This window comes from Talpa occidentalis, unplaced genomic scaffold, assembly GCF_014898055.3.
Source record: "Talpa occidentalis isolate TD23 unplaced genomic scaffold, MPIMG_talOcc4v2.1 talOcc4.8, whole genome shotgun sequence".
NCBI classification, from domain to species: domain Eukaryota; kingdom Metazoa; phylum Chordata; class Mammalia; order Eulipotyphla; family Talpidae; genus Talpa; species Talpa occidentalis.
In genome coordinates this window covers 112,354,449-112,369,868 of record NW_023605194.1, presented here as the reverse complement: position 1 = coordinate 112,369,868, position 15,420 = coordinate 112,354,449, and positions in this window count along the sequence as shown.

Here is a 15,420-nt window from a genome sequence, read left to right as displayed (position 1 = left end):
TTATCCGAGCTGTCAAAATCCATTTATACCCATAGACTGAAAAAATAATAAAAAGTAACTCCCTTAATTCACACTTGTTATTTCTATTATTGTGATAGAGCTTCTAGTCTGCCTAGGTAAGAGGAATCTATAAGGATTCTTTTTCTGTCTCTGCAAAGGGGAATTTATTATCAAAGCAACATTCAAAACTTGTCTTGAGTCCTGGTTCTATACTTATGCAAGTGTGCTCTCCCTAGACCATGCTGGATGGGTGATGTGACATAGGAGATTTAATTTGGGGTCCCAGTTTTTCACCTCTATCCACATCTCCACTTTTGCCACAGTCTCCAGGTGGAGAGGGCATATTTCTCTGCCCTAACTCTAGGCTTGGCCAGGTGCTTGCTTTGGCAAATGAGTAAAAAGATTAGAAAGATGGTGTGGACTCAACTGTCGACCTTACAACGTAGCGTTTGTGTGAGATGTGACCTGGCTGGATACCCAGCTTTTCATTTCACCAACTGGTCAGTGTGGACCCCGGGTGCCCAGATACCTGGTGACCCTCTAAGGTTGACCGGCCTTCCTCCAGGCCCAAGATAATAACAGTCACTTGGGCATCAATAGACTGGAGAAGCTGAGTTCATAAAGACCAGGATCATCACATTATCTTGAAACCACATGTCACCCACACTGCTTGTATTTTCAACATTTTATGTGACCAGCTCAAAGCTTTTTCATCTTTCAAGTGTTCTTTATTAAACATGCTTGTATCTGCTGGTTTTAACTCCAGAATTAATAAAAACTTAAAGATATAAAAAGTTGACTTCTACATCGCCATCAACAATGATCTGCAGTGCCGTATGGAACTAGGGATATCACAAAAGGGACGGCTATCTGATGAGAAGGCACACGGCAGTGTTCACATTGAATGGTTTCTGATTCCCTTTGGGGACCCCCCACCCCGTGGTGATAGGAAGACCCTCGCTGCCCTGTCCTGTTATCGCCTACACTTGACTCCATGTTTCTCCCCAGGATTGTGGGGCCGGCGACGTACGTGTGGGCATCACAGAGGAGCATGGTGTGGAATGTGAATTTGAGGTCCTCCCACTCCTTCTCTTTCAAGATCCAGCCCCAAATACGCATGAATAGCAGGACAGAAATGATGGCATAAGGCACTTCATTGTCCAGGAATGTCAGGCTCTCCTAAAAAGCCAATTTTTCTTTAAGAGAATTTCCACAATCTGGATGCATTCTTGTTCCTGGGTGGATAATTTCTCACCCTCAGTTCTTGTTCTGTTTTCTCTGACGTTACAGAAGAAAATTAATGGAACGGAATAATGGGAGCGTCCTGGTGCTTCATCATGCCAACTGTACAGCTCCCCTAATTGACACTTTGTGGCGCTCGGGAGATGCTGGCTGATTAAGTCCCAGAGCAAGGGGCTTGTGGCTTGTTTGTTTTTGTTTACTTTCATGTTCTATTTATCATAATCACATGCTGAGGTAGTGCTGTATAGATAATAAATACAATAGCAAAAAGGGTAACTAAAGTTTTGGAGGGAAATGATAGCTTTATACTTTTTAAATTAAACTACATTATTTTGTCCAAAAATACCTGTAGACTTGATGGATGGGGTCGTTAGATTAGAAGGAAGTAAATTAAAAATCTCTAGGTTTTATTGAAAATTCTAGAAGATTTGTAACAGTGAAAATCCTTAGGAAGGTCATACAAATTCTCTTTGGGGGTGTATGAAGTAGAGTGTCTTTATTTCAGAGTGTCAGAGCTGAACCTTAGGCAGAATATGTTTTCACTGTCTGTCGTAACCTGTGTGTGTGTGTGTGTGCACGCGCGCGTGTTTATTTGAGAGAAAGCGAGCAAGAGCTCACAAATACACACGCACAAGCTTTTCTCTCCAGCTGAACAGCAGCGTTAGCAGATTGGAGACTTTCTATCTGACTGAAGACCCAAAACCTTATCAAGGTCAAAACTGATAATCTTCTAAATGAGGAATACAAAAGTAATCCTTGTGCTTCAGAATCAAAGAAGTCAATTTTCTCTAAGATCTTCTTTATCTTCTTTCCATGAGAGACATATGTCAGAAGGAATAGCTTCTAGTAGAATTTCAGGGCAAACGATCGGTGGGGAGGGCTGCTTCCCAGCTGTTCAGAAGGAGGGGTCCGCTTGCCATTTGCTTTCTGCCACGGACTTCCTGGGGTTGGCGGCCTGGGGAGGGTGGCTGAGACCAGCACCAGGCTCGACACCAACAAGGCCAGCAGGGCAGGTGGGATTCAGACCCACGCCGGTTTAGATTCTCATCTGCTTTTTACTGTCAAGCCTAAAAATTCTCAGGTCCAATGATGCATTTTTGCAGAATTCCTGCAAGGTTGCGTTTTCCCACCTGGAACGCCAGCCTCCCTTACCTCTGACTAACACCGGTGAGCTCTCAGGTGGAAACTCAAGGTTTGCTTCTCCAAAAATCCTATTTGACCTCTAACTTAGGACCCTCTTTTATTTGTGTGTTTCTCTCTTAGCACCCCACTCCTTCCCCTCTGGGGGATCTCTGTAGAAACGCATCTATAGGATTGGAATGGGTGACTACACAGCAAGGTCTCCCATCTATCACGAGCTTCTCCTGCAGGGCTGGGACCCTCTGGACAACCATCCCGTGTCTCCTGAGTGACTGAATCAGTCAGCATCACCTCACTTTCCCTACTGCAATCTGTGAGGTTTTTTTGTTTCATTTTTAATTCACCTTTGGCCCACAGTTTTGCTTCCAGTTTAGGTTAAGTGTTGATGGTTCTTCCTCCGTGGTCAAGGGGATTTAATATTTCAAGAAGATCAATAGAGATCTGGTTTGTGAGGAAAAGAGTCATTTGATTGTACAAATAGCCTAGATTGTTTTAAAGGTTAAATTTATTTTCTTACCAGTGCTCCTTTTTTTCTGGGGTTTTTGTTGCTAGGATGGGGTTCAACTGCTTAGGCCGGCTCTTATTTCAATAAGGGACACTTTCATCCCCTGCACCCCTCAGCTCAGTTATGTGGGGTTTGGGGAGGTCTGTTTCCTTCTTGCTTGTGGGTGGCCACAAGCAGGCAGTCTGTCCCTGTCACCTCTGGATGCTCAGTAGCTCTCAGGCGGAGCCTGGGGGGAGTGAGGAGACAGATGTGTTAGCACTAAGGACTCCTGACTCAGGGGATCTGCTCTGAGGATGACAAACACCATGAAACCCACCTCAGAGCTGGCTCACAGGCAGGGCAGGTGAGCTCCTGACCGGGGACCAAAACACAGTCAAATAAAACAAAGCCCAGCCTTTGAGCTGGCTCTGCTGTCGCCACTGCTGACCAGCCAGTCTGTCTCTTCCCTCTTACTCTCAAGTATCTCCAAGAATTCAGTCTCCATTAAGAAGGCTTTGGGCTGCTCAAACTCAGTCAAATCAAGACTACCAAGTACGTGAATTTCAAAAAATAATAATTTGGTGTGCAGAATTCTTGTATTATTAATTACACACACACACACACACACACAAACTACCAGTTTAATGAAAATCTGTCCTGTTAGAAATGGTACCAGATACTGTATCTCACATGCCATCCCAGCTATAGGGCTGCCATCAACTCTTAGCATACTGTCACCCAATCTCCGCCTGTGGTTTCTGAAGTCACTGGGTGTCCCTGAAGGGTAGGTGGATTCACATTTCACTTCACCAATAAGGAAAAGAAAGAATGGACAACTGTTGTTGGTAATTCAGTATGTAATGTTATCAAGTCACCTGTTGCAACATTTCCCATCAAAGAATGAGTATAGAATTGGTATAATCTTCCTATAATTGTGATTAGGTGTAGAAATTGATTGGCCTGAACTGTTTAAGGTTTTTCATCTGCCCATAATTAATAATACATGAATTCTGCACACCATACAATTTTTTTTGGAAATTTGTTTATTTGGTAGTGTTGATCTGACCTCTTTGAAAATAGCCTGCAGCTCTGCTCTTTCTTTGCTCCCTTGATTGGGCTTGGGAAATCACTCATGCATGGACATTCTTCCTGACTTGCTGACACTTTCTCTTCTGCATACAAATGTTCTCTCTAATTGTTTTTGTTTTTTTGGGGGGAGGGCTGTCATCAAATGTCCACGCATGTGACATGATCGGCAAATATGAAGACAGTACTCGTCCGGAGATCAGTGTCGAAAGAACTACAAAGGTAATCTGACACCTCTTTAATGATGTGTGTAATTGTCATTGTGCTGCATAATTGGTCATAAATGGTAATTTTCAAAAATATGGGTTGCTGGAATAAGGATTCCCCTGTTCCCCTGCAAAAAGAGGGCTCAGTCTTTTCAAAAAGAAGCAGCCCTACTTCCTCCCCCATCCTTTTTTTTTGATCTGCTAATCATCTGTAGTTGCCCTTATAAATAATTTTTCTTCATTGTCCTGCCATCAAGATGATCCTGTTCTCAAAATATCCCTCTGGGTGTTTACCACCTGTCAGCAGAGCAAACGTGCCTTCCCACAGATTCTTAGGGGCCCGAATAGGCTCCTTCATATAGTAAATCTGCAGATAGTTGCATGATGCTGTGGAAAGGAAATGTAGTTTATTTCATTTGTCAATAAGTGGTCTGCTCTCCCTCATAAGCTCACACTCTGTGTGACACAGTCATTTGAACCGCCCTTTTGGATAGCACCCACGACTAAACTAAATCAAAAATAAGAATGCATATTTCCTCATATTTCCACCCAACACCTGTCCAAGAGGGCATCTGTGCATTTGGAGTGGTGGTTTAGCTTGAAAATGAAGGCGAGATAGCGTGCTTGGTCCATGTGGTGCTTTATAAATAGTCAATACAATAGCAATGCAAATGATCCTTGCAATACTCATATATAATATATTCATGCATAATATCTCTGTGTATTTGTCTGCCCATCCATCCATCCACATATACAAAATATTATTTATAAAGCACTAAAGAATAGCTTGGCAAGGGATGCTCCATGGCTTCGGGCTCCCCATTTCATCTTGGGGGCTCCAGGGGTGTGTGTTCCCGCAGCCTGGCTAGTATGCCCCAGCCTGTTTTCTTACCTTGGTAAGCAACTAGTAGACTCCCCTCTGCCTTGACCCTTCTTGTATTCACTGGCTGGTGGTCACTCCTGCCTCCACCTGCCCCTTCTTGCCTTCCCCAGGTTCCTGTGAACCAGATGGAGCTTAAATTGGCCTATCTTTTTTTTTTTTTTTCTAGGTAAGATTTCCAAGAAATCATAATGTTACGGAACAGCCCCGATATAAAATGGGTTGTCTGGCTGTGGGTCCTCACCCGCGCGCTTAAAAGGGACTTATGAATACTCCACTGCAGACACACACAAAAGGTTAATAAAAGGTTTATTTACAAGGGAAAAGGAAATAAGGAAAATGTACAACTCAGGGAGAAAATAGGGAAATAAAGTCTTTCATGCGTCCTACCTGATCTGCCGACCTGGAAACCCAAAGGCACTCTCCGAGCTGGCCGAGAGGCACGAGCTGGCCGAGAGCCAAAAAGGGAACCCCCCCAAAGCCCACATGTCTGGTTTTATACCAAACCTGGCTGCTTAACTCCACCCTCAGGTCCCAGCCACCTTCCCTTTGGTGGTGATGGGATTTGTCTTTCCCAATGTCCTGATGGCTTTGGCCTGGGGTGGGGGTGGAGTCCACAAAGCCTGCATGGGATTAGCTTTAGGACATGCTTTCCCCCTAACAATAACGGTTTGCTCTCCTGGGCCAATTTAAAGATCTGAATCCTAAACACTTGGTCTTGGTTTGCTAAAAGAATTTAGAAAACACGATCTCCCTGCAAGTCTATTCCCTTACTGAAAACAAAAAACAAACAAAAAAAAAAAAACGTATTTTGAATATTAGAAAATGAAAATTAATTCTTTAATTCTCCATTCCTAAGGTAATAATCTCAATGCTTCCTCCTCGCTTCCAGTAGGAAGTCAGACAGATCAGGCCAGTTAGAGAGAAATTTGTGTAGACAGAAATGAAAAGAAAGCACGGGGATGTTTCTAAGGCTGTTACTTAAGCCCACAGAGTGTTCAGTAATGAATACAACGGAAAGCTCTGCTTCATGGAGGTCACAGCTTCCCAGGGGAGGCGGATATTGTACGGATAAGCATGTGATGCTAATTTGTGGTGGGGCATAGCAGGAGAGCCGCTGCCAGGGGAGAGGATGCCTGGAGCTGGAGGTGGGAGCACATGGGAGCAGGACTTTGCTGAAAGCCTCCTCTGAGCACGGGATGGAGGCCTGAGGGCGTCAATGCTGATCAGGCAAAGCACAGGAGGAGAACACCCAAGAGGAGGCAAGAGCAAGTGAAATGGTTTTACGGTGAGAAGGCGGCCATGGCTTCCTCTGCTTCTTACTCAGGGTAGAAGTCAAAATCCTGAATCACCTGCAACACTCTGTGATGTAGAATTCTGTGTCACCCTTTCAACCAAATGCTTTGATGACCTTCTATCTCTCTGAACTCACTCCCTACTTCTCTCCTTTCCTTCTGGAATAGCCATTCTTGCCCCCTGCTGTTCCCAAGTCCAGCTCCAACCTCAGGGCCTTTGCACTTGCCATTTTCTCTGGCTGAAGGCTCCTCTTCCCACTAACTGCAGGGATAATTTATCACATCTTTCAGTGTTCGCTCTGAATGTGACCTTTCTATGTCACCTGCCTGCCACCACCTTTCTTGAAATGTCACTTCCTCCTGCTGACATTTCATGCGTCCCTTCCTGCCTTGAGTTTTCTTCCTACTATGGTCTATCTAGTGGACTTACAGATTAATACATTTTATTTATTGCCTGTCCTGCATGAATGCAAGCTGTGAGGAAAGGGATTTTCCATATTTATCCAATACTGCATCCTAGCGATTAGAATAGTGCCGGGCACTATAAATAACCATTTGATGAGTTTGTTGAATGAACAAATGAAGAGCTGACACATGGATTATTTTCTGATCACACTGCATTTGTTTTTTCCCTGCTTCATGGGGTCTGCGGGACTTTGCTCCCTCCTGCCCGCTAAGGCCTTAACCCACTCGACCTCAGCTCCCTCTCTTTGCTTTCAGTTGCCCTGACAATCTGACACCTTCCCTAAGATGTCAGTTAGAAATGCATATTTTCTTTCTTTTTCCTTGCCTCTAGGGCTTACTTGGGGAGCACCCATCTGTGCATGCCAGGCACTGCTCTGGGCACTGGAGATACAGGAACGGGGAGGCTCTATTCCCGTCTCCCCCATGCTTAGATTTGAAGCCAGTTTTCTTTCAGAGATTCTGTCCTGTGGCAAACACGTAACTCTGGACTCTCCTGCTGCCACCTGCAGTGGCGCAGCAGCTAAGCTGACAGGCCTCCCCACTGCTGGAGTCACTGAACACGGCTCAGCGGAGCAGGATTTCGGGGCAAGAAATGAGAGACGAGGTGCCTGGTGCAAACCTTCCAGAAGGAGGCAGGAGGCCTGGGCGATACTCCCAGAAGTAATCACTCAGCTGGAGGGGGAGTGAGGTGAATTCCCAAGCTGTGGGTGAATGCAAGCCGGCCGTGCAATTCCCCATTACTGTTCAACTCCCCCATTTCATGATAAGGAGGATTATTTTATTCTAAATTTATTTTTAGATAAATTAGAATGGCCACCGAGGAAGAATGGCTACATCTGTGTAGGCCATAAAGAGCAATGGAGCATCATCGTTCCAATTCCCTGAAGCACATGGTTTTATAAGACTTGATTGCTCACATTTGGACACGCCATTGTAAACACTCCCGCTGAGCCTTCCACACTACGCTTGCGTGGGCTGACGCTGCTGGATGCCAACTGGACCCTCTGACCGCCCGGGTCCCAGTACCAGGCAGGTTCTGGTGCATCCGGGTAACAACGAGCCTGAAAGCGGAGACTCAGCGGGACAAAGTGTTGACAGGCAGGTGAGGACATTTTGTGTGGGATTAACTTTTGTTAACATGGTATAGTTGATAAAAAGGATTAGCAAGCTTATATAGAAGGTGTTTCATTTTTAGACATTGCATTTTAATGAATGAACAGTATTTTCACACACAACTGCATCTTAACCACTAATACCATGTTCGGATTTTAGATCTGACCACAGAGAACGCTAAGCTAATGAATGCCAGGTGTTTGCCATCACGACGTCCAATTTTTGTGTAATTATAAAGAGAGACCCACAGACACTTTTAAGGTCAATTTGACAAAAATTGATTGCTACCACACTGCCTGTTTCGGTATTATACTTGTAAGCTCCCCTGGGGTGGGGATGGAGCTTTATTCGCTTGTTTATCCTCAAGCCAAGCCAGAGCTCTGAGCAGAGTCTCCGGCATGAAAGGTGTTGGGTGTGGGTGGGATGGGTCAGGAAGCTGAGTGCAAAGAGGCTTAGAGAAACAGGACTCAGCGCATTCCTGTAAACACGGAGGCTGCTGGTGCCTGGGTTCAAATCCTGATTCTGCACTTTTGCAATCCTGGGTCTCCGTAGCCTGCTCGAGAAAATGAGGGTAACAGTGGTGAGTGCCCACCTCACAGGCTGTGGTGAGGAGGCCACGACTTAGTTAAAACATGCAAATCATTTACAAGGACCCCTGGCACAGAGGAAGGACACATTGATATTAGTTACTGGTATGGTAGTTGAGAGCACACACCCACAAAGAAAATATGAAATGTTTTTCTTAGACACATTTCCCTACCCTGCCCCCTACAGACCCACTGTCAGGTCTCATGCACACACACGCCCATGCCTGAGCACAAGCACAAGTCCCTCATAATGAGAAAGAAAGAAAGAAGGAAGGAAGGAAGGAAGGAGGAAGGAAGGAAGGAAGGAAGGAAGGAAGGAAGGAAGGAAGGAAGGAAGGAAGGAAGGAAGGAAGAGGAGGAAGAAAGAAGGAAGAAAGAAGGAAGAAGGAAAAGAAGGAAAGAAGAAAAAAAGGAAAAAGAAAAAAGAAAGAAAGAAAGAAAGAAAGAAAGAAAGAAAGAAAGAAAGAAAGAAGACAGACAGACAGACAAAAAGAAGAAAAGAAAGAAAGAAAGAAAGAAAGAAAGAAAGAAAGAAAAAGAAAGAAAGAAAGAAAGAAAGAAAGAAAGAAAGAAAGGGGTGCCTCCTGGGCCTCCTGCTGCACTCTGCCCCTTTAAATGAACCCAGCCCGCCCTGCTGGAAAAGTGTAAAAAGGCCCCTCATATTATTCCCAGTCGTTTTCCATCGGTAGTTTTCCATGGGTAGTGCTAATCCTCGCTCTTGGCTGACAAGATCTTCTCCGTAGATAATAATTTATGCGGCTTCCTCTCTGCATCCTTTTCTTTTACAATATGTCTGCCCACCTCCTCCCGTGCCCGTGTTAAGCTGCCCCTGACTCTCAGCCCTGTGGCTGCTGGGGGAGCACAGTAAGGCAGGAGGGGGTGTTGCTAGGAGGGAAAACCCTAGCGTCCCACAAAATGTCTTGCCCTTTGGGCTCAGATTATGACCTCTTGGATGTGAGGGTGGAGACAAAGGGAGGTGTGCTTCCTGCTGCACCCGGGAAGACCTGTGTGAAAAGTAGCCATGACCTTCCACTAACCTTGTTTAAAATGCATTCATTGGCTTCCTGTTGATTTTTGACAAAAAGACAAAGTCCCTATGTATTTGCCTTTGCGTCCCTGGTAGTTAATCCCGAGTGGACACTTGATAAGTAACATATTCTCCATTCCATCTCGGCCCCTGCACTGTGACTGTTATATTGATCGGCTTCTCCCCAGAGAGCGAAGGAGATTTAAGACATAAGCCAAGGGTGTGTGCTGCGGGGACTAGAAGCAGCTCCCTGGGTTCTCAGTGGCAGCCTTGATACTCATCTTGTCCAGCAAAGAGAATTAGGGTAAAATTATCCATCAACTATAAACTGTAATACAAATATAAAGATTATGATGACTATATTGTGCACATTTTGCTGATTTTGTCCTCAGTCTTTATTAGAATATTAATAAATGTTTTTTAGGGTCAAAGATACAACTGTTCCAATCTCAACATGACCGCAAGACAAGACGATTTATTACTTTAAAGGACCTTTTTCACATAAGCCAAACCCAGCGGTATTTTAAAGTATAGAATTTTGGCAAGGCCATCTGATATATTCCTATAAATGCATGCCTTGAGGGTTTTTTCTGAGCATAGTTAACCCATCTGGGATAAACATTCTTAAAATAAAATGATCTGACATCAAATAAATATTGACTTTTTTTAAGGTCACTTGACACAAGACTGGAATATTAACAGTAGGCCAGATTTGATGTTTTTTTTTTCCCATTAATATGTGGAAGTCAAGTTCACTGCATTTATTTTATATTATCAACCCCAAGTATTAAGGAATCTTTTTGAGTTTCTGTAGCTCCTGTTACACCCTAAGTGGCAAGTAAAGTTACCCAGGCTGTTCACATACCTGCTTGTAAGATGTTTTCCCATTTTCTTCCCCTATAATGTTCAGAAACCAGAGAACCAGAGACGATACAACAGAAGGTTCTTTCAAGCTATTATTTATCTCTGCATATTTCATTTTTTCCCTTTCTGGACTATGCTTCATAGGTAACAAAGGAAGCAAAAAGACTGAGAATTGGGTTAGGGAGGACAAATTTAGAGAGAAAAATAGCTTCTATTATTGAGATAGGTGATGGATTTATAGTGGCAGGACACAAGAGTGAGTCATCTTTCTAATGAATATTTTTGTTCCACATCAAAGCACAAATATGTTTCAGGTGTGTGTGTGTGAGGGTCTATCCATTATAATGAGAAATAGTTCCTATTGGGGGTCAATAGTGGGTACTATAGTTCATCTTACTATAAAGTCAGACACATATTTTGCTTATTTGACAAGAGCATTGGTGATGTCTTCACATCCTGCAGTGTAACCTCTTGATTTAGAGATGCCAAGGAGAAATCCCAAGTTCCCCATGCACCTCAGAGTAGTATTGGGTAGAAGTTGATTTGAAGAAATTACTGTTTCCCAATTTTGATCATGTGAATGTGTGTGTGTTTTGGAGGTGAGGTTGTTCAGTTAAAAAGAATTGACATGTGTAATTTCTGGAGAAGGAAAGAAGTGAAACTTGCATCTGAATTTTAAACTGACATTATTAAGATTATAAATGAAATCACTTTTATAAGATGGGATACTCCTTTTCTAAATTTCCTGTGATCCCATCTCCATAATTCAGGAAAGGTGTTTTCCTGACTTTTGCTTCCTCAACCCTAGATTTTTCCTTTTGTTTTTAAAGTGCTGAGTACCTTGTATTAAATCCTTCCTGCTTGAAATACCTGTGATAGTCCATCCACAATGACTCATGAGTACTTGCTCTCTGAAGACCCTTAGTAGTGTATTCTGTTACCCTGGCTTTCCTTGCTTTGAGAATTCATTCCCTTATCTCCCTCCCTTCCTCCTACTTAAGGGAGCGTCCAAAAACCGAGATTCCAAGTTAACAAAGACTTCTATGAATACTGTAGGTTTTCATCATAACCAAAGAACACTGAGGAATTGACAGCATTTACAGGCAGGGGGAGCAAGCCTGTCATTAGTCCAGTGAGACATGTTCCCTGAATTCTTAAGGCCGCTAAATTGCAAACACAGCTGTGAGAAATTGCCCTACTAGGGGGCTTTGCATTCTTGGCACACAAGTAAGAACTTGCAACTGAGGGCCCATGGCAAATTGTCTCAGCCAACATCCACAAACATCAGGAGCAGTGACTGGGTACAGAGACAATTATTCACACCTAAAATTTTAAAATATTTAATATTTACTACATGCAGAATAAGATATGTAATAAATATGTAAGCATTGTATTTTTGAAATTTATTCACTGTTTTGCATATTATTATGATTTTCTTATTTTCATTAACATATTATATTGCATTGGGTGAATATGAACTTGATCCATTCTCTTGTTTATGAACTTTTTGACTGGTTCACTAGATTTTGTTATGTCACTATGAAAATTATTGCATATATTTCCTGGAACATATGTACAGAAGCTTCCCTAGAATATCTGACTAGGTGTGATATTAGTTGACAACTAATGAGGCCAGAATTAGCTTCATATGTTTATTCGTAATTTGTGTTTTCTTGTCTGTGAATGACGTGTTCATATCTTTCACCCATTTTTTCTATGAGGTTGCTTGTGTTTTCACCCTTATGTTTGAGAGTTCATGATTTCATCATTGCTTCATGGTTAAAATCCAATTTCTTAGTCATAGAAAAACACCGTTCTTAATCCCATTAACCCCGACCATTATTGTCAGGAAAAAAAAGTTATCTATTATAATCAAAATTTTTAACCATCATTTAAATGTCCATATAGAGGCCTCCCTGGTGGCGCAAGGGGTTAAGACACAACCTATGAAGCTAACTGCAGTCACCGCAGCACGAGTTCGATCCCCAGCGAGGGAGCAACCCACATGGTGCAGCAGAAGTCTCCTGACTCGCCCGCTGCTCCCCTTAGCAGTATATTTCAGTCAGTCTGCCTGTACTGTTCCCCACCCTGTCTCTGGTGGATCCTCTGACCGCTCGCACCTCTGGCCTATACCTCTGTTCTTGTATGCATAAATAAAACAAATCTTTAAAAAATATAAAATAAATTGTCCATATAACCAAAACAAAAAAAATTCTCTTTACCACTGGAGACCAGACTAGGATGTCCTCTATCATGCTTTCTGTTTAACATTGTACCAGAAGTCCTCCCTAGGTCATTAAGGCAAAAATAGGAAATGCAAGTTATTAAGGAGCTGGAAAGATTTTTTTTAAAAAGTCACTAATGTTATTAATCACATATGATATAATTGTCTGCTTAGAAAAGGCAAAATCACTCACAGAAAATTTATTAGAAGTGGAAAAAGAGTTTATGAGCTGTGTGGGTGTGTTTATGGCTTTAAATGAGTGGAGAGTGAGATGCTTTTTTTAACTAATGGTGATGTACCTTTTCATCTTTAAGTGGTTAATACGATGAATCACCTTTGTCATTTTTTCCCCATTTTTCTTGTATTAAACCATTTCTCAGGCCTGGCTGACTTTAATCTGTGAACAACCTGGAGGCCTGAGGCCTTCTTTCTTCTAAGCATTTACATGGGCTTCTTGTTGGCATCAAGGACAATACTGACTGGGGTCACCTAAGCTGCCCTCGAGGGTGCCTGTTAAAACCTGAGTCTCTGATGAGCTCCTTGAGCTTCTTTTTTCAGGAAAAGGGAGGTGGTGGGGTTAGAGATTCCCATCACTTCCTGTGAGTTCAGCAATGTATGAAAAATTATGTTTCATGCAGGATTTGGCTGTTTTCTACTGAAAGGGGTTATTAAAAAACACTGTTTTTATTCTACTTTGACCCTCTTTTAAAAAAAATTCCATGTTTCCTATAGCTTTCAAATTTCCTGTCTCATGGGATAGCGAAAATCATATGCGCCTAACACCACTAACTTCTTACTTAGTACCAGTATCCACTCATCCCTTAATAATAGAACCTTGGCTTTATTCAGGGTTATAACGTGCTGAAAACCAACTGAAAACCAACACCTGTCAGTCTTTCTGGCAGCTGGGCCAGTGCTGGTGAGTCAGCAGAATCCACACTCATTTGGTGTAGTGTCTGGGGAACCTGTTGACAGGGATCGACTCAGCCATGTGACTCCTTCAGTTTTTTCCCACAGCCCTAATTTTCTGCCTTAAAGATTGCTTGTGGGGATTACCCCCAGAGACCATGGCCAACAGAATCCCACAGACCTAGGCAGGGAAGTTCTTGAGTCTCTGGCCCCTTCCTGTATTTCCTATAACATGAGAAAAATTAACTTTGGACTCACTATTATTTGGGTTTTCAGCTACATGCAACTGAAATGCAGCTCCCAACGGATGTATTTCACATCGGATCTTGATGTAATTTTTAATTGTTGTCTTAACGTCTTCGAGTAGCAGGACTTAGAAAAAAAATCACAGTAACAAATCACATTTATTTTACATCTGGTAATTTAAAGTCTTTGCTTTAGCACGGTTAATTATGGAAGCAGCTGGAGACTAGATGCATCTATGCTTGTTATTTCAAGAAATTCTTATTGAGGTTATAATTTGATCCAATTCAAAGAAAAATAAAACTATAATTTCAGTCAATAGTTATTATCTGCTTTTGGATAGTATCGTGATTAACACACTTCACACTCCCAGTTAGAATATTATCTGATTCCATTTATAATAATGCTTTGTTCTTCTAAGTATGGCCATTAATGTGTTTCAACTTTTATCATTTTGAGCCTGTCTTAAAGGCATCGAAGGTTATCTCTACATTGTTCTTCCACTAGTTCCCAAGTAGAGAAAAGTAATGGAATCAACCATCCCTTTAGCAACTTAATTTACTATAGCTTAATTTTTCTTTTTTCTTAGACGTCTGGTACCTATTGTGACCCAGACTGCTGCATTGGGTAAGAATCACATTCCATGTTCAATATTAACAGTAAATGACTTTTCAAGTTTGGAAGATAGGTTAGTTGGACTTTGCTGTATGATCTTTATCGTCAGTATTTTCCTGAATTTTTAGAAATTTATTCCATCTGAAGTTCTGTGCTGGGGCGCGCTGTAGCAGTGATCACTGCTCCTGCAGTGAAGGAAGAAATTCACAGGAGCTGGAACTCAGAAATGAGGGGCGCTCTGCCGACTTGAGCCCTCACTGTACAATCTGTAAATCATGACTGATTTGTCTGACAGCAGCGCCTCGGAGTCCAAGCTCTACAAACATCAGTTGCCTGATGATCTAAGACACCCACCCCCTCCAGGCCACGAGGTTGGGGGGCAGAGAAGGGTGTCTTAGAAAGCAGGAGTGGGGCGGGGCCCACACAGAGGAGCAGGGTCCACAGGAGCAGGGCCCGCGGGTGGCTGAGGGTCGGGTAGACAGATACACATGTGCCCACCCTGTGCCAAGAGTTACCTGCCCTGCATGTCCTTGATCCTCCTGGGAAGAAGGGTTTGTAGTGCAGCTGGGATGCCAAACTTCAGGAATGCTCTGGAGCCCAGTTAGCTTCCTCAGTTGCAATCCTTATTTCCCCATGGAATATAGCGATGAAAGCCTTCAGTCAAACCAACTAAACATGCTTGAGGTGGGTTTGTAGTCAAGAATTCCCTTGTGGTGCTTTTTATTTAAATTTCCCCCCACTCCCCTGGGAGACACAGGTGATGTGGGGATCATCTCCATGGTCTTCCTTTATGTGGCGAGATGCTTTTAAAATTTGATTGAGAAACTATTATGTTCAGTCTTCTCCTGACTGTTTCACAAAGGTGTGAAAATAAAAGTACTTACTTACTAGTCAAAAAAATAAAATAAAATAAAATAAAATTTGATTGAACAGAGCAGGTGCTGCGCTTCATGGGTCCCAGCTTTATGTAAGAGTCTCCACCCCAACTTGCTGCTCTTCTTGGCCACGGCGCCCGACTCCAGTGTGCATGTTGCTCACTA